Raw genomic sequence first — 17,467 nt, forward strand, 5'->3', positions numbered from 1 at the left:
CAATTTAAGTACATTCCCTCTTATCCTATTGCTAGTTACCGGGAGAAGAGGCCGGATTTAATCTCTTCAAAGACAATGAATCTATATAGGAGGGGTGGTCTTTGCCAAGATCACAGAGAAAAAGACTTTGTCTTAGGAAAAATAAAAGATTGTTGTGATGTTAAAAGAATTGTCAACAGTCAGTTTGTATGCAGGAGTCCATGTCACCATGCTATTCACATAAAAAACCCAAAATATTTTCACTTGTGTGGTAGTAATGCTGTCCACAAAAAAAAAAGACATTTGTATCTCAGTAGGTATCTTGGTGCACAGTTGAGTGGAGGAAACAGTGCAACCGTATGTTTTCAAATACTGACTCAAAGAAATCCTCAAGGCATATGAGAAAAGGATAATTCTAATACCTGTTAGCTAAATTGGACTTGTCAGCAAGGCTGACAACAATAAAACAATAAAACTGCCAACATAAAAGCATCATAAAGCCCCATAAAGCCACCCACAGTGGGAATACGCACAGATAGCAGGTACTGCCTTGGCTTCTGGTGTCTTAGAATAGCTGCATCAGTAACTGACAAAATGTCACAAGTCCATTGTCACATCCACTACATCAGACTTGTTCCCTTACTGTTTAGCCCACTTGAAGTCCATAAACTCAGTGAGGTTCTACTCCCATGAGAACAGAGAAATAACATGGTGAATCGAGTTTCTCACATGGGAGAAAGCCTTATCTTGCAAAGGGTAAGAAGCAACGACAGTGACAACAGAAGCATCCAGGCATGCACATATAGAAGTGACTAAAAACCCACCAGGGTGATCAGACTTGAGGGACTATCTGTAGCTGCAGCTTTATCTGTCCAAAAAGTAGATGGTGATTTCAGAAACAATCAATGAAGTTTAGGGTATCTTTATCCATAGGTGTTTGATAAATGGAATTCCCACTTGACTCTGTTGATTGTGGTGACCTGGAAATTTTAATGAATTCCCACCTGACTGCTGATTTTCTAAAGATACAAAATGGAGATGAAAATTTATAGGCATACACTCTTTTTCAGATGAAGCCCACATGCAGTATGTGTTTTGTTGATATTACAATTTGCACAAAATATCACTTTTCATCTTTTTCTGCTGGAAGTTCATCTACTTCATGCTTTGACAGGCCACATCCATTCAGTTTCACAAAACATAGCAGGCAGATAAGCATCTGCTCTGCTCATACCTGGAAGATTTAGGCTGTAATTATGAATAAATGTGGTATGTATGCAGCAGCAGTGATCGGAGGCCCCTGAAGTTAAAATGAGAATGGGAATGGGGGACCTGTCTACTCTTCAGTATCCTGTGCTCTCACACTGTATTATATCTCTCATCCTTTTTTACACGCTTGCCTACCTTGTACGGTGAGCACAAGGCTTGTTTACTCATAGAGCTACAAAGAATAGGTTAGATATTCTCCTAGATAAATATTTCTAGATAAAAAAAAAAAAAAGGTTGAAATCTAGTTGGCAAGACAGGAGGAAAGATTATTTGTGGTTCTGCTAGTCGGATTGCAGTTATGTCTTCCTCTGCTGCAGGGATAGGAATAAAAATGGATATGGCTTGTCCTGTAAATTTTGTTTCACGCTTGTACTAAAATCAAAACTCTTCTTGCAAACTCACCAAATTAATGGAATGAGAGGTTTAATAAATAAAGCGGACTTAAGAAAATAGTGTAGCAACAACCAATTAATATCTGCTATGCTTCAGAGTCAACACAATTCTTTTTTTCCTTTGCTGTGAGAAGATAACACTTTCCTACCATAACTTATTTCGGGACTCTTATATCAGTAAAGAGCAGCAGAGAAATGCATCTGCAGAAAGAAAGCTCAGCACTATGCAAAGAGTGATAAACTTCTCAGAAGGTGTTTACAAATGCATTCAGTGAAACAGAATTTTAATGAATCGTGCCACATAATCTTGCAGTTAATGAGCTGTAAAAGCCTTTGTCAATTATAGTGACTAGAAACTAACTCTTTTGGTTTCCAGATCAATAATGGGACTCTTCTGCACCATTTTGTTCTGTTTGGGTTTTTTTAAGGGCAAATTATGATTTAAGAAAAATAAAAGGCATATTTCTCATATTAGGCATCTCAGAACAGTCCCTCATTATTATAAGGTACCTCTTTGCTTCCTATTGGTAAAATCATCTCCTAGCTGCATTAGAAGAAACAAGCTTCCTGAGATCAAATGGCACAGTGGTGTAAAATGTCAGTGGCAAATCCAGAAAACAATAAATGACCTTAGTAATAACCAGGGACTCTTCCAGGAGTTATATTAAGTTCAACTACTGTGCACAACCTTTTAGAAAACAAAAGTTATCTTGTTCTACCTTTGCTCTCCACCATAATTTTTCTGCTGTTAGGAATTGGTCATCTTAGAACACTCTGGAAGTCTGGCTTGGCTGCACATGTTCCTTTTTGTCAGGTGAAGTCACTGTTCCTGTCTAGGAGCACAGCATTATATCATAATAGAACTATCATAGCTCCCACGGATGTTAAAATATTGTGACTAAATAGTTCCAGTAACTTTCTACATTGATAGTAAAATATTCATTTTAAAAAAAAATACAAAGATTTGTCTCAATATTTTAATGTCTTCAAAATCTAGAGGAGACGGAACCAGCATTTATCAAAGAAAAATATGGAAGACAGTTTTATTGCCTGTATTCTCCGATACATTATGTCACTCTTCCCAGTATGATTCTACTTTTTCCTTCTCTTAAGATTTTTTTCTCTTACTTTTGCCTCCGTGTGGAGGATCCATTAGCAGAGGAACCAACCACATAAAAAGTAATTTCAAGGAAAAGCCTTATAAAATCTGAAAAATTAAAGCTGTATTCAGATTCCCATTAAGAGAAGAAATTGCCTGGAGGCCTTCACTAAATATGTGAAATCCATTTCTTCTTCAGAGTTTATTCCTCTCTTACAAATGCAATTTCACAGCACAAGCTGAGCATTTAAACAATGCAAAGTGAGATCTTTTCCCAGTTAGCATCTCTTTTCCTTGATTGCTGTCGGGTCACCGAGTGCAAATTTACATGAGAAGCTGAGATTATATAAATCTCAATCAAGAGGCACTGAGGGCATTTATGCTGGAGAATACTACAAACCAGGAAATGCTCTCAGCACGGAGGGCTTACTTTATTATTAGTATTTATTTTGCTTGGTGTTACACAGGAAGCTAGAGAAGGCTGTAGGTTTAACAGCTCCTTACTTTAAGTAGATATTTAAGCTCTGATTCAGGTGAAGTCCAGACTAGATATTAGAAGATTTTCTTTACTATGGTGGTGGTCAAACACTGGATCAGGCTTACTAGGAAGGTTGCTGATGCCCCATGCCTGTTAGTGCTCAAGAGGCATTTCAGCACTGCCCTTGATAACATTCTTCTTCTCTCAGGTAACAGTGATAGGACAAGAGTCAATGGCCTCAAGTTGTGCCAGGGGAGGTTCAGTTTCGATATTAGGAAACATTTCTCCTCCAAAAGAGTGGTGATACACTGGCACAGGCTGCCCAGGGAAGTGATGGAATCACCATCCATGGAGGTGTTCAAGAACCTTGGAGATGTAGCACCAAGGAACGTGGCTAGTGGAGATGGTGCTGATGGGCTGATGGTTGAACTAGATGATCTCAGAGGTCTTGTCCAACCTTAATGATTCTATGATTCTATGGTTTAACTTTTTGTTAACTCCAAAGTGACTAGGCAGTTGATGAATTTTTTAGATTCCTTCCAGTTGAATTATTCTAATTCAAATTCTAAATCTAATTCTAATTCTAGTTTTCTTGCTTAGTCATGCCTTCAAGACAGTACCAGGAGAGAAGGAAAAATAGCATCTCTGAAGGTTATTGGGGATACTCTGCTAGGGAATTTAAAAAGCAAAAAGACTGCAAGCCTGATGAAAATTCAGAAAGTTTTTAATCCAGCTAAGATGTATGAAAGAGGCCACTAAGCCACTAACCTCCTGCATACTTACTATTGTATGCTATTTCTCAAATGGAACTATATAGTAATATTTAAGCTCATTGGCACAAAGCCTATCCTTCAGGAGCTTTATGCCAAAAATCATGATGTAAACTGCTAAATTGTTTCAAGGTCATGGATGTTGCCTCTTACCATCCTGCATCCATTGTGAACATGCAAAAAAGACACTTCATTTTACACCTAAAAGGAAATTAAAGGGAAAAAATTATTCCTTCGTAGATGCAGTGAAAATAGATCCAAATGAAAACTGTTAATGCAGTACCACCAATTCAAACCACCAAGCATCAACAAATTATCAGTACTAACTTTCCTGCAATATATTACTTAGCTAATATTGTTCCTGCTCACATCTTCTGAAGAGTTAATTACAGTGTGGTTCTTTTTGTACTATTTTTTAATTTCCTCCTTACTGAAACTACTGGATATTGTCAGGTAAAATCCCTGTTTCTGAATTTTGAATGTTTTTCTTGGGTTTTGATTTTTATAATATATATGAAAATGGACAAATATCTTCATGCTTTATCTGCCTGCTGAACATCTGCTTTTCTTTCAAACAGTTTCTCAGTTCCTTTATCTTTCTTTTTAACAGAAAATGCTGGTAATTTTTATGTATTTTTTTTATAATGAGAAAAATATTAAGCTCTCTGTAACACCTCTCAGAATATGGCATAGCTCTGCAAAATTACTACAGATTTAATCATCATTAATGGTTTCTGATCCCACAGAGAAAAACCATGCTTGATCAATTTTTTTAGTAAGATGAGTAAATATTCTCATCAGGTATTGCTTATAAAATAAATTCTATGACATTAATGAAATGTACATTTTAATTAAGCTAAAGCAAAATATATGTGAGAGACCCTCATTTTGACATCAGTTACAGATGAGCAATCTTATCAAAGGATATTGAATTCCACTGATGCTACAGAGCAAGGTTCATCCACTAAAATTACAGTCTAAAAATGATGTTAGTTGAAAAATCGAAAATGAGAGTTGGCATAACACTTCAAACTTCAGTTCTGCTTGAGTAGTAAAGTTGAATTCTCTGATGCTTATGGTAGTAACCTATGACTCGAGATTTCCAGCTTCAAGTCTTTATTTCCTCATGAGTTTCTGCTTTGTGATCTTCAATGAATCATTTAATGCCAGATGCTTTGAGGTGTTGCAGAATATAGAGCCTGCTGTTTTGGGGAGAAGATGAGATCTGAAAGACACGAAATATCATCACTCCATGTCTCAATTGCCCCACTGAGAAAAGGAGGAGTTGTTTGGGTAAGGGCCCTTTCTGCTCAGGTATTTCAGAGAGCTGATACGCATCACACTGACATTCTGCTCTTGTTTGACTGAAGTCCAATAATAAACCTTCATATATAAATACAAGGCATAACATCTTAAGACTTTGATGACTTCCTGAAATATGACTTTTATATCACTTTATTTTCTCCCTTTCCATGAAGAACTAACTTAGAGCAGCAAAAAGCATTACTTTTTGACCAAATGGATTCATTTCTCTCTTCAGCTGTGAAAATTAAATGATTGAGACAGGCTTTTACTTGCAACTCTTTACCTAGAAAGATTATCTGTCAGTGTTCAATAGCAATGGTCAACCTTCCCTGTGAGCTGCAGCATTCTTTTTCCAGCACCTTTCTCCCTTCACTCTCCCATCATCTTTTTCTCTCTCATGCTTTTTATATCTGTAGCATGTTCTCTCTTTAGCATTTTTACTTCCCCCCTCTTCTCCCACCACCCCAAATCTATCTTTGTCAGCTCTCATCCTGGATAGGGTCACAAGGAACTTTGGACCAAAATAGAAGACGCAATTTCTACAGACAAATTAAGCTGGCTAAGACTTTGCTGATAGCCTGAAGAAAATCCCACGTTAGCACTTTTCAGAAATTTTTAATACAGAATAGAATAAAAATGTGCTGGAGTAGTCTCTCTTGCATACTCAGAATAGCCTCCTCTCTTTCATAACTGCCCTTGTTTGGCTGCCAGCCCCATTCCCAGCCGTGTTCCCTGCCCTTCACTTCCTTGTTGATCTCCTTCTTCTCTTTTCACTGCAAATCCTCTCTGCTACATGAGCATCTCTCCCTTATGGCCTTTCTCAGCCAACATTATGCACAGTGGACTCGCTCTGTCATTCCCTCCTACTCAGTAAAAACACACCATTCTCCTCTTGACAGCCTTCACTGTCAAGTTTAGTTACCTTGCCAATAAAGAAAGCCATCTCCAAAGTGAATCCTTCCTGGCAACATTCTCTTTAAGGATAATAATTAGAAGCCTGCATTTCAGAGGCAAACCCATTGAAATTAAAGTAACAAAGCTCTAAGGAAGCTTTTTGAGGAAATATTGCTGAGCTTTCATCACGGGGTAAACAAACCTGGAACAGGTCCTCTCTTCTCAGTAGCCACATCTCAAAAATAACTATACTAACAGTAATAATGGTAAAATATTAGGCTGTGTTAGAAGCTGAATCAGTGGCATGAAATCTCTGTTGGGATTGTAGTGTGAGTGCCTTTCCCCAAAACACAACACAGAATGATAGGGCAGTAAGAAAACATTAGATATAAAGTGACTACCTCTCAGCTTATTGTTATATCTTCAATCCTTACCTCTTGTCTTGGGACTTTTACAAGCATGGCATGCAGGCTTTTGTTCTTCACTGGGGAAAACACATAGCTAGTAGTGATGACTGCTGAAAAACATTTTTGTAGCTGAGAATTTGCTCTATCAAATAGTGTTATTGTGCTCTTTGTAGCAGCTGTCATTTACACAGAAATAAATAGGAGGCATTACTTTCAGAGCAACCTACACAGTTTCATTTGGAAGAGATTAGGCATTTGCTAGTTTGGAAATCAACTTGCTCCCAGAAAAAAAAAAAAATAGGCTTGTTGGAGCATCAAAGCATCCATGTTATATGGAGAGCCTATTTGTGGAGGGAATTTGAGCATTTTAATGGAAACAAAATCAACATGGTGATTCTTTAAAACTAGTCTAGCACAAAATGGGAGAATGTTTGAATCCCTCTGTGCTAGAAAGCTCGTGTACCCACGGGGACCTATTACAGATAAGGATTATTCAGTGAAAGAATGGGAGATATGCAATTGCAGAAGCCTTTTGCAGAGAAGATGGATGATTTCTATAGACACACTGATAAGCATTCAGTAAATGACATTAAATAGTTATCCTACTATTTAAATTTCCTTTAATAATTCTTATGGGTAAAAGCTTTTCACAGCATGTCTCATCATATTTGGTTGTGCCAGGAAGAAACCATCAGTCAAATTGGCTGGGTTTTCTTCATTACTGAATGGAAATAGTGCAACATTTGAGAAGTGCCATGGGTTTTAAAACTAATTGAAGTCCCTTAATTGAAATGCACAAAGACAATGTATTCATTCATCCATATTTTGCCAGAAAAATTAATGGCACATGGAATTAATTTATGGTACTTTGTTTACATCTAAGCATAAATGAATGTGAAAAAATGAGTGACATGCTTGAGAAACAAGAAAAAAATCTGTACAGAAAAATATAACTGCCTGCCAATAATCTATTAGTGCGATTTCAGAATCAGATGATTTTCTGAAAATAGAGTGACATATTGCCTGTTTACTTCTGCTTTGTGTAAGCAAATAAAAAAAATGAAAAAAAAAAAAAAATTCCAGGATGCTATTTACAATTCTTGTGGTTTTCACAGCACTTTAAAGTGGCCTGATCATTCTGAAGTGTCTTTCAATGGCTATGGTTGGGGTCTTGAAATGTGCATGATTTTTCACTTTCCTTCCAATGAAAAAAAAAAGGCTTAATCATACATACACTCTGCATATCTGTCAGTATGGCTCTACAGAAATATTTAGCCTTTGGACAGTTTCATCCAATGATTTGAACTTGCTCATTAATGATCACATAGACAAAAATAGTTTGAAACTAAAATCCTCTTAGCACTTTCTACAGAAAATACAATCAAACATACAGCATTGAGGGAAAGTCTGTGTTTATGACAGCATGATATCAACACTGCTGGCTTTCAGCATGCCTTATTCCTATAGGCCATGAAATAAGGCCTCCAGAATAGACTTAGATTACACTCTGGTGTGGAAAAACAAACATGGCTGGAAGATGAAGGTGTTAAGAGCTACTAACAACATGAAGTGTGCTGGAAGGCTGACTAAAAATTGGCAAGAGTGGCAGTGGTACTGGCAGTGGCAATGGCAATGGCAGTGGCAATGGAAAGCAAGCATGAAAAAAAATAAAGAAAAACCATGCATGCATACAGCATTTCAGGGAAAAATATCCTAAATCTCATGCTGTTACTTCTCAAATCATGCAACCTCTTGCAATCATAGAAGTCTAATTTTTGTGCTCTTTGTAACATTGATTCTAGAAAAGGAGTGTGAGCCTTGTTCTTTCCCATCAGCCCTCTCTCTCTGGGAGAGTATTTGTGGGGTGTGCTTGCTATAGCCAGATACTGCAAATGTTCTTAGCAGATTTTAACAGCTAAAACTGAATGCTGAATAGCAAGCTTATTCCTTTGCCTACTGAAAAATAGACAAGAAAATAAAAATATTCTACAAAATATTTTGGGTTACATGCAACCAACATTTGGTGGGGTGTTGCACTTGTTCAGTTGGTTTGTTTTGGTCAAAGGGAATGGTTTCACTGAGGTGAGTTTTACTGGCTGTGCAAACATAAAGTCAATGGTACTTGAATATATTTTGTGTCATCTAATTTATGAGGGATTACTCTAGCAGTTAGACATTTGCTGCGTGGTTCTTTCAGAAACATGAAGCTTAAAAATCGGAGCATGGGATTATGAACGCCTGAAAATGGATAAAAGTTTGCATAATATCTCTCATAAACATGTGCAAGTTTGGAAAAGCGAGGATGTCAAAAAACATAACAATGTGAAATATATTCACATAAATCTTTATCCCAAGCACCACAGGGAAAGGTCTGGGGACACTCAGTGTGTTTGGCAGCCACCACAAATGCTGGAGACATCCAACTGTATTAGAAGGCACCCTGCTGCACCTGGAGCTGCCGACTCCACATTGCATCAATGTGATCAAGGGCAGGGACAGGCTTTCAGCTGGGGCTGTGCTCAGGGATGCTGAGCTGGTGGACATTTCCTTCCTCTCCAATGAATCGTGCTATTCACCTTTTCACCAGCTGTACAGGTCAGCAAATACAATTTTTTATGTTTCCCACATAAAGAGCTCAGATTTTATCCTATGTATTCATTGTTAGATGTGGTTAACAACAGTAATATTTCAGTTTCTGAGATGTGAAAACTTAAATCCTCCTGCAAGAAGTTTCAAACAAATTTGAAATTTTGATCAGTTGAACAGAATTTCATTTGATTTTTAGTTTGTCTGTTTTGTTTAGCTTCTGAAACATAAGGATACGTCTAATCTGAATTATGTGCCTAAACACTTTACCCAATAAAAGGCTGTGCATCTCTTTAAATGTCTTCCGGAAATGTAGTCTTCATCTGTTCCATATGGTCTACAAGTGACCTCATTATTTTTAAGGACTGGTTTTTTTTTTTCTTTCTTTTTATTCTCTGCAACTAAAACTCCATTTTAAACTCTTAACAGAGAATTCAAATATTTCTATTCCTCTTCCTACAAAGTGAATATTTTGCAGCCTCTGTCCTAAAGCAAATGACAAGTGTGGCTCCAAACCACAGAACATCTAATTCAGGTCAATATTAAAAATTAAGCCAAGGTATTTTGGACAGGATGGCCGAATAAAAGATGTGTTCAAAGAAATCCCAGGCCTCCTAATTCCTGGACTTTGATAAGGTCTTTGCTCTGGAAGGCTCAAATAAATAAGTAAACGAGGCCAGGGAATTCATTTGAAATATTAATTAAAATGCAAATTAAATCCAGATTGCATGGGCTTTAAAAAGTGCTCTCTGAAGTTTCCATGAATATAAAGCATGTGACGAGCCACTGTTTTAAACGATCTGCATAAACATACATTGTTGAAAAACTGCTTGACTCGAAAATAACCTTTCCAACACCGTGAGCCGCAAATAATGAAAGAAAATCTTTAGTAGTGACAGCTTTCATTACCGACAGCAGCGTCTGGCAGGCTTTGCATGAGGGACAGCGCGTGGATGTGCACGGGCAGCCCTGGCCCAGCGCTACGTGTGCCCATCTGTGGCGGTGGCCGGCTGCCAGCCTGCAAGGTGGCCCGCCAGCCTCTGCAAGCTGATGGAGTACAGCCACTGCTGCCAGCGAGCGAGGACGTCACCTCCTGGCACTACAGCATTTGCAGCGAGGCCAGGCACACGTGGGGTGCATGCTCTGACATTGCACATTTCATCCAGTCCATAGTAATTGAAAGCAGAAAATACATAATTCTTCATTTTGTCAGTGCAAAGATGCTCTATGGTAGGCGCTTCCCTTCTGAGGACATTGTCATTCCATCCAGTACTTGAATGGAGCTTAAAAACAGGAGGGAGACTTTTTACATGGGCAGACAGTGGTAGTACAAAGGTGAATGGTTTTAAATTATAAGAGGGGAGATTTAGGTTAGATGTTAGTAATAAATTCTTTACTCAGAGGGCGGTGAGGTGGTAGCACAGCTGCCTAGAGAGTTGTGGGTGCCCCATCCCTGGAGGTGCTCAAGGCCAGGCGGGATGGGGCCCTGGGCAGCCTGAGCTGGTGGGTGACATCCAGCCCATGGCAGGGGGTTGGAACCTAATAGACTTTAAGGTCCCTTCGTTGTATGATTCTATGATTCTATGTTTCTTTGAGTTAGTCTGCTTAAAATGCATCCCAGTGTTAACAAATTCCTCTTTCTGCTCAGACTCTTTTTGTACAACTGTGCAGTGCTGCAAACTTCTACAAGAGAGGAGAAAGTCAAATGAAATGCAGGCATCACCTCAAACAGAAACTCACCCAGGCATCTTTAAATCCCCTCTCCTAATATTATCTTAATACAAAATGAAGCTGTCAACAGATTACATTCTCTCTGTTTAATTTGCTGCTAAGCTCTCTCAATTCCCAAAAGCAAACCTGTGTCACTGGGAAAAGGTCCATTTTAGTTCTGACCAACAGAGTTATCATAGTTTGACTGGGCAACTGCTTCTGACACTCTGCCAAGTATAATTCTGGGAACAGGCTGTGGGATGACCATGGCCCTGCCAAAATGGCTCTAGCCAAGTCACGCCATTCGGTAATGCAATCTCAAAGCACCTTGTGAGGAAGATAAATGACATTCAAGATACATTATGAAGACAGAAACTAAGTATCTCATCAGAGAATTGAGAAGACCAGATTGTCTGGAAGGAAGTTTGCGCAGCGAGAGCATCATGAAAAAGTCCGTAAGGGAAAGGTAAATTCTGCCTTAAGAGCCTCAGTGAAGCCATAGTAAATAATGCATGGGGCCACATGCTGAATGGCAAAGCTAACAAGAAATATCAAACATCTGCACATCCTCTGAGCCTCATCCATCCTGCTTGCCAATCAGGCAGGAGCTCAGAGAAATTAGAGATTGTGACCGTGTATGAAAGAGCCTCTCAAAACATAAAAACACAAAGCAACCGAGCTAAGGTTACAAGGCTGCCATGTTCTGTCACTCCCTGGCTTCTAAATGTAGGACTTCATAATGAAAAAAAGAATTAATGCAAGTTTGAGGTGTGGCAATTCATATATCAGTCTTACACTGTCCTGCTGGTGAAAAGCATATGGGAAAGCAACTGTAATGCCACATGTACCTAAAAAAGTCCATCTTCCTGCATTTAGTCTTCCAGTGAGTTGAAACGACCAATGTCCTTGGCCGTATCTTCATGGCACTAACGAGTATGAAGGATTCCCAGACTCTCAGTGGGTGATTCAGGGCATCCTGATGGTGCAAGGCAGCGCCATGAAAAAAACACTACCAGATGCCTGAAAACTCAGCCAAGCTGTAAGTTGCACCAAGGCTAATTAAGGCTGTGAAAAGACCTGGCTCAGTGGGTGACGCTGTTCAAATACGATGCTCCCGCCTTCAATTTCTAAGCAGACTTGTTTAAAATAAAGTTGTGTATCTGTTCACATGTATCTTTTCAGAGCTATCTGCCTTTAAAAGTATTTTTGTCACTTAATTGAAAATAAAATTTCCCCAGAGTGCTGGAGTCTGCTCTTAATGCATGTGCATAGCTCTAATTAATGTTAATTATTTGGATTCACCAGGGGGAGAAGCATGTTACTTCAGGTGCCTACTTGGAATACTCTACTTCAGACTTTCACGCAACTCCAAGTGGTGCACTCAATGGGAACAGATGCAGCTGCCTCAAAGCCTAGTGCCTATTGCCTGGGCATCATCCAAGCCAGGTGTAGGACAGGATGTTCCACACCACAAATAGCACGGACAGCCTGCCTGCACCATACACTCTGATTCATAGAGATGGCAGTACACTGCAGTACAGAGATCACAGCTATTTCATTTTCCCCTCTGCACATCTGCGCAGGGGAATCATTTCATTGGATGCTTCCACGGTGTTAAGCCAAATGGGCTAGAGCCTCAGTGTGTGTTAGCACAAATAATAAACAAGCAGTGCCCTGGCTAGGACCACACAAGAAGTCAGAGCTGGATCCAGGAACAAACCCCACGCCTCGGGAGAGCTAACTCCAGGTTTATCTACTGAGCTACACTTCATTTTGTTGCAGAGCTGAAACCTCCAAGGGATGTCTCTTCCAGAGCACTGCTGAAGTAATAAAGCTGGACAGATTTATCCCAGTTGAGGAATTGGGTCCATACTCTTTCATTGTAAATAAATGGCAAAACTTGGACATTGTCCATGCTCTTTCCCACACACGCAGGTTCATCCAAATTCATCAGCATCATCAGCATCTTTCTAGATGGTTACCCTTTAACTAGGGCTTTATTGGCTAACTGTAACTCAATTTGCTGCAGCTGTGTGACCCCAATTTGCTTTTGGAGCAGAGCAAGCTGCAGGAGGCAAAGCCAAGCGGGAGCCCACCTGCCAGGCAGCCAATGCAGCCAGAAAGGGCTGCTCTGAATGAGCAAAACCTGGCAGGTGGCAAAGATGCGCTGTTTATTTTTCCTAATGACAAAATTAGCACATTGATAATAATCAAACAGAGCTGTGTGCAATGGGGGCTTATTTAATTAACAAATGTCCTTTTGCAGGTATGAGCAGGACACAGGCACTGTGCTCATTCACACAAGCTGTTGTTCAGGTCCCTAGAAAGCTCAGATGCAAACTGCTTTTGTCAGGTTTGTTCTAGGGAGGAGGTGGTTTGCACCCACTTTTTTAATTATATATTCTCTTTCTGTAGAATGTTATATTCTCCCTCACATCCAAGAACACCAATAGCATCTAATAAAATAGACTACTCTAATAGGTACAGCAGAAAAGGCTTCCTTCTAATCTTTCCCCACAAACACAGTGCTGGGTATGACCCCTTCTACTCGTTCTAATTACATGGCATCTTTATATCTCTCAGCTACCTAATGGAATTTGATTTTTTTTGTTTTTTTTTTCTCATCAACAGATGTTTGGTTTTTCAGTATTAAATAGACAAAAACATCCTACTACTTGCTTACCTGTATGTAATGCAGCAATTTGATAGGCATGGCTGTGCTTTTTGTTAGATCTAGCTCTAGGGATCCTACAGACAGCTGAAGCTGATGGACTCCTTCAAGCATGGGAACAGTTAGGATGGGCCTTTTGTTCAGCCCAGTCTGGTAGGTAAGTATTCATATTGTTCTGATTGACCAAGCAATCCTATCACAAGCTAAATTTAGCTGCATTACAGTCATCCAAACCTTTCCGTTCACTGAGAGTCAAGTCCTGAAAACATTTATTAGATTTCTGCGACATTACTCCTGCTGTTACTTGCAATATTGCCATTTCTGTTTCATGGGTTTTCTACGGTTTCAGAGAGGAAAGTCCTAGACCAAAGCAGCTTTTCTAGTATAGATGAAAATCATAGAATCGTTAAGGTTGGACAGACCACTAGGATCATCTAGTTCAACCATCAAGCCATCCCCACCATGCCTGCTAATCATGTCCCTCAGTGCCACGTTAACATGTTTCTTAGAATTGCAGAATCAATGGAAAGACCACCAAGATCACTTAGTCCAACCATTAGCCCATGCCTGTGACCACTCTAGACTATGTCACTGAGTGTGACACGTAATTACACCAGCATACTTCGTACATAAAATCTATCAAAACACCGTGTGTAATTTCAGTAGTTGTGACACACTTTACTGTGGTTTTATAGTATGTCATTGAAGGAATTGATGCAGTTGCTTGGATTTGCATCAGCCCACCTGTGTTATACTTGTAAGAGAGAAGCAGGTCAGCAGACTGTTATGCTGTTACAATAAATACTGAAGCAATAGAGCCATTCTCTGTTGCCCTTGGATGTGGAGGAAAGGTTGTTTGTTGAGGCTGGAAAGAGCTATTCTTCTTTCATGCAGTGTTCCAAAAAGCATCTGCAATAGGTAGCGTTTGTTGTCAGTGTATGTAGTGCAAAGGAATAGGGAAGGAAAAGGAACATGAGAGATGCAGAACCGTGCATTTATCTGATCCCATTGTTCCAGTAGCTGTGGAAGGGGTCCTGTATATAAGCTTGAAATTATACACGTACACATACATTTGTATAACTTTTAATGCAATGCACAGAAAATAGTCAATGTTCTGACAGATGGATATCATGGGCTTTGTTTGAGGCATAATCTCTATTGCTTTCCAGTTTATGAAGCAAAAAGAGCTGTTGAAATTGACTGAAAGCCACAGCCAGAGCCTTTAATCAATCTCCAAAGCTGTTTATTGTGAGTATAGTATAAAGCAATAGAGATTAATGTTGGCTTCTACAAATCACAGCAAAAAGCATCTTCTCTTTCATTGCTAGAGGTGTAAATATCTTTCTTCTCTTTTCTCAAGTTTTGCTGTAACATGCTGGCTGCAGAGGTCCTCCAGGGGAGAACACAAGCACAGTGCCATTTGCTTTGAACACAAGTAAATTAAAAATAACTTGAATATTTATTTACAGAACTTGAAACTGCTGAAAGTTTTATGCACCTTACTCTTACTGAGCTGCTCTCAATCCATCCACAGAGCAAAACATCCAATGAAGTGTACCAGGGTGGAAGGACCAGGCACTCCACGGGCAGCACGTGCACTCCAGTGCACTTCCCACTGGCTTCAGTCAGTGCATCCAACAGATACACTGCCACTTCCTTCCCTTGGAAAGGTGGTGGTTGGGCTTTCCTTTTGACTACCTTTTCACTATCTTTTTTTTTTTTTTTCTTTTTTTTTTTTTTGTGGTAGAAGGAGAAGCAAATCTGTCTGTGAGTGATAAATGATACAAATTCCAGAGGTGAAGAAGGTCTCTATTCATGTGGCTTCAATCCTGTTTTACATTTATTTTCTGCTTTATACTGTAAGAGATGGATTTAAAGCAGAGAAAACAGAAAGCTGTGAGACAGCTCATGTTGAAAATGTAAGCCAAAGAGGAAACACTAAGCAAAGTGGAAAATTATTGCTGTGTAAGAGTGTCAAAATAGCTTCCCCACTTTTTGCCCTCTTCCATCAGTCCTGCTCTCTCATCCTTGGCTGTTGATCAAACATTTCTGCCATGCCTCACAAGAAAACTCTGACTGCTGCACTTGGACTTGGTACTTAAATTGCCTTCAGGGGAAATGACACAAATGCTCAGCAGTGGGCACAGGCTTCGTTCTCAGGAGATCCTTAGGAAGACCAAAGTAAAAGATGACATGGTTTAGTCTGACGTGGTTTAGTAGGCATGGTGGTGATGGGTTGATGTTTGGACTAGATGATCTTAGCGATCTTTTCCAACACTAATGATTCTATGATTCTATACGTTCATTCATCCAAAATGTAGAGACAAATGCCAGCCAAAATACTGCACTGTAACAGACAGAAGGATGAGCCTCTAGAGAGAGTTTCATACCTGAGATCTCTACGTAGCAGCCTGAACTTTAGATGGTAGGAAGAAGCAGCACACAAATTTTGAGGCCTCAGCAAAAGTTTTGGGAAAGCATCATCACACTGAAAGGCACCTCACAAGATGCTTCCAGAAAAAAATTTGCAAACTTACTTAGCTAAATATAAAGTTGTATGCGGACTGAAAGTAAGAAATACACATTTGAATATTAATCTCATCTTCTGAGTTCAGCAGTAAGATTCCATAATTTTACTGGGAGGCGGTTCCTATAAAAGCCCCACTGATTTATATTAATTTTTTTTTTCTCTTCTAATTCATGTTAAATAGTCGAGACCTTTGAAAGTAATTCCCCTTGGAATTCAACTTGGAGGGAAATACTGTATGGATTAAAATCCAGTTTCAAGGCACCTTAAAGCCACAGCACAGTGCTTTAATGGATCCTAAACTAAACTGCAAAGCAATGAAAAAATACTAGAATATTCAGGCTAGGCTCAAAGATTTTTGCTTTCTGACTTGGGATAAAAACTTTCAAGGAAAGAATATTTTCATTCCAAAAGCATTTAATAAATGCTAAGCTACTAGCTCCGTTTTAGTTAATTAAACTTAAGGAACATGGAAGTGGATAAAAGTTCATTAAATAGGTACAGGCTGACAGTGAATTAGAATACTAATTGAGCTTTTATGTGCAACAAAAGACATACAAATGGAAATGCAGTGTTATTCTAGTGAATGCCTCACATAAAAGGCCCCAGTGGAGCAGAGAATGCATGAAGGAAATTGGATTGTAAAATCTCTGAGATAAAGATCAGTTCTATGAAACACGATGCCCCATTGCTTGCTTTTCTATTTTGAGAAGATTCTTTTAATAATGCCAACAAATGAAGCAGTGACTGCTGTAGGTGCATTCGAAAGGTTCCAGTCAGAGTCAGAAATGAGGCAGTTATATTCAGGGCTTAGAAAATAGAAGGGGATGTGATGGGACCTTCATTTATTTAATGGTACGGTTGAGTATCACCAACTTAAATAGCGTGAAAACCTTAGTTTCCAAAGAGCCACATATTCCTGTGCAGTTCTTCAAGCTTTTGCAATGTGGAGGTTGTTTTATTTGTAAAACCTTTCCCCAGTTCACTTTGTTGCATAAGTTTGAAATGCATGTGAACTGTTCTGCCTCAGTAGAGAAGCTGAAGAGGCTGATATGTACGAACGATTGTTTCTGAAGGCTGTAGTGCACAGCTGAACTGAGCATTTCTCCCTGGTTCTCACCATGTTACTTACATACAGCTTTGTGTCTCCAAGCCAGCTCCTGAACTATGCTTTGGGACCACAACTGCACTTCTGATTTTCCACTAGCAGTAGCACAGAAATTTCCCAGTGATGCTAATGGGTTTTCTTGAAAGGCCAGGAAGATGGTACAGATACAACATTTCCTACACCATTTGGAAACTATCCTATCTAGGAGCATTGACAGCCCATAAGGAAAATTACAAGGAGAAATGGCAAGAATCTGTGTAAAGAAAGTCTGG

The sequence above is a fragment of the Numida meleagris genome, chromosome 5 (genome assembly GCF_002078875.1).
Source record: "Numida meleagris isolate 19003 breed g44 Domestic line chromosome 5, NumMel1.0, whole genome shotgun sequence".
In the NCBI taxonomy this organism is placed as follows: Eukaryota; Metazoa; Chordata; class Aves; order Galliformes; family Numididae; genus Numida; species Numida meleagris.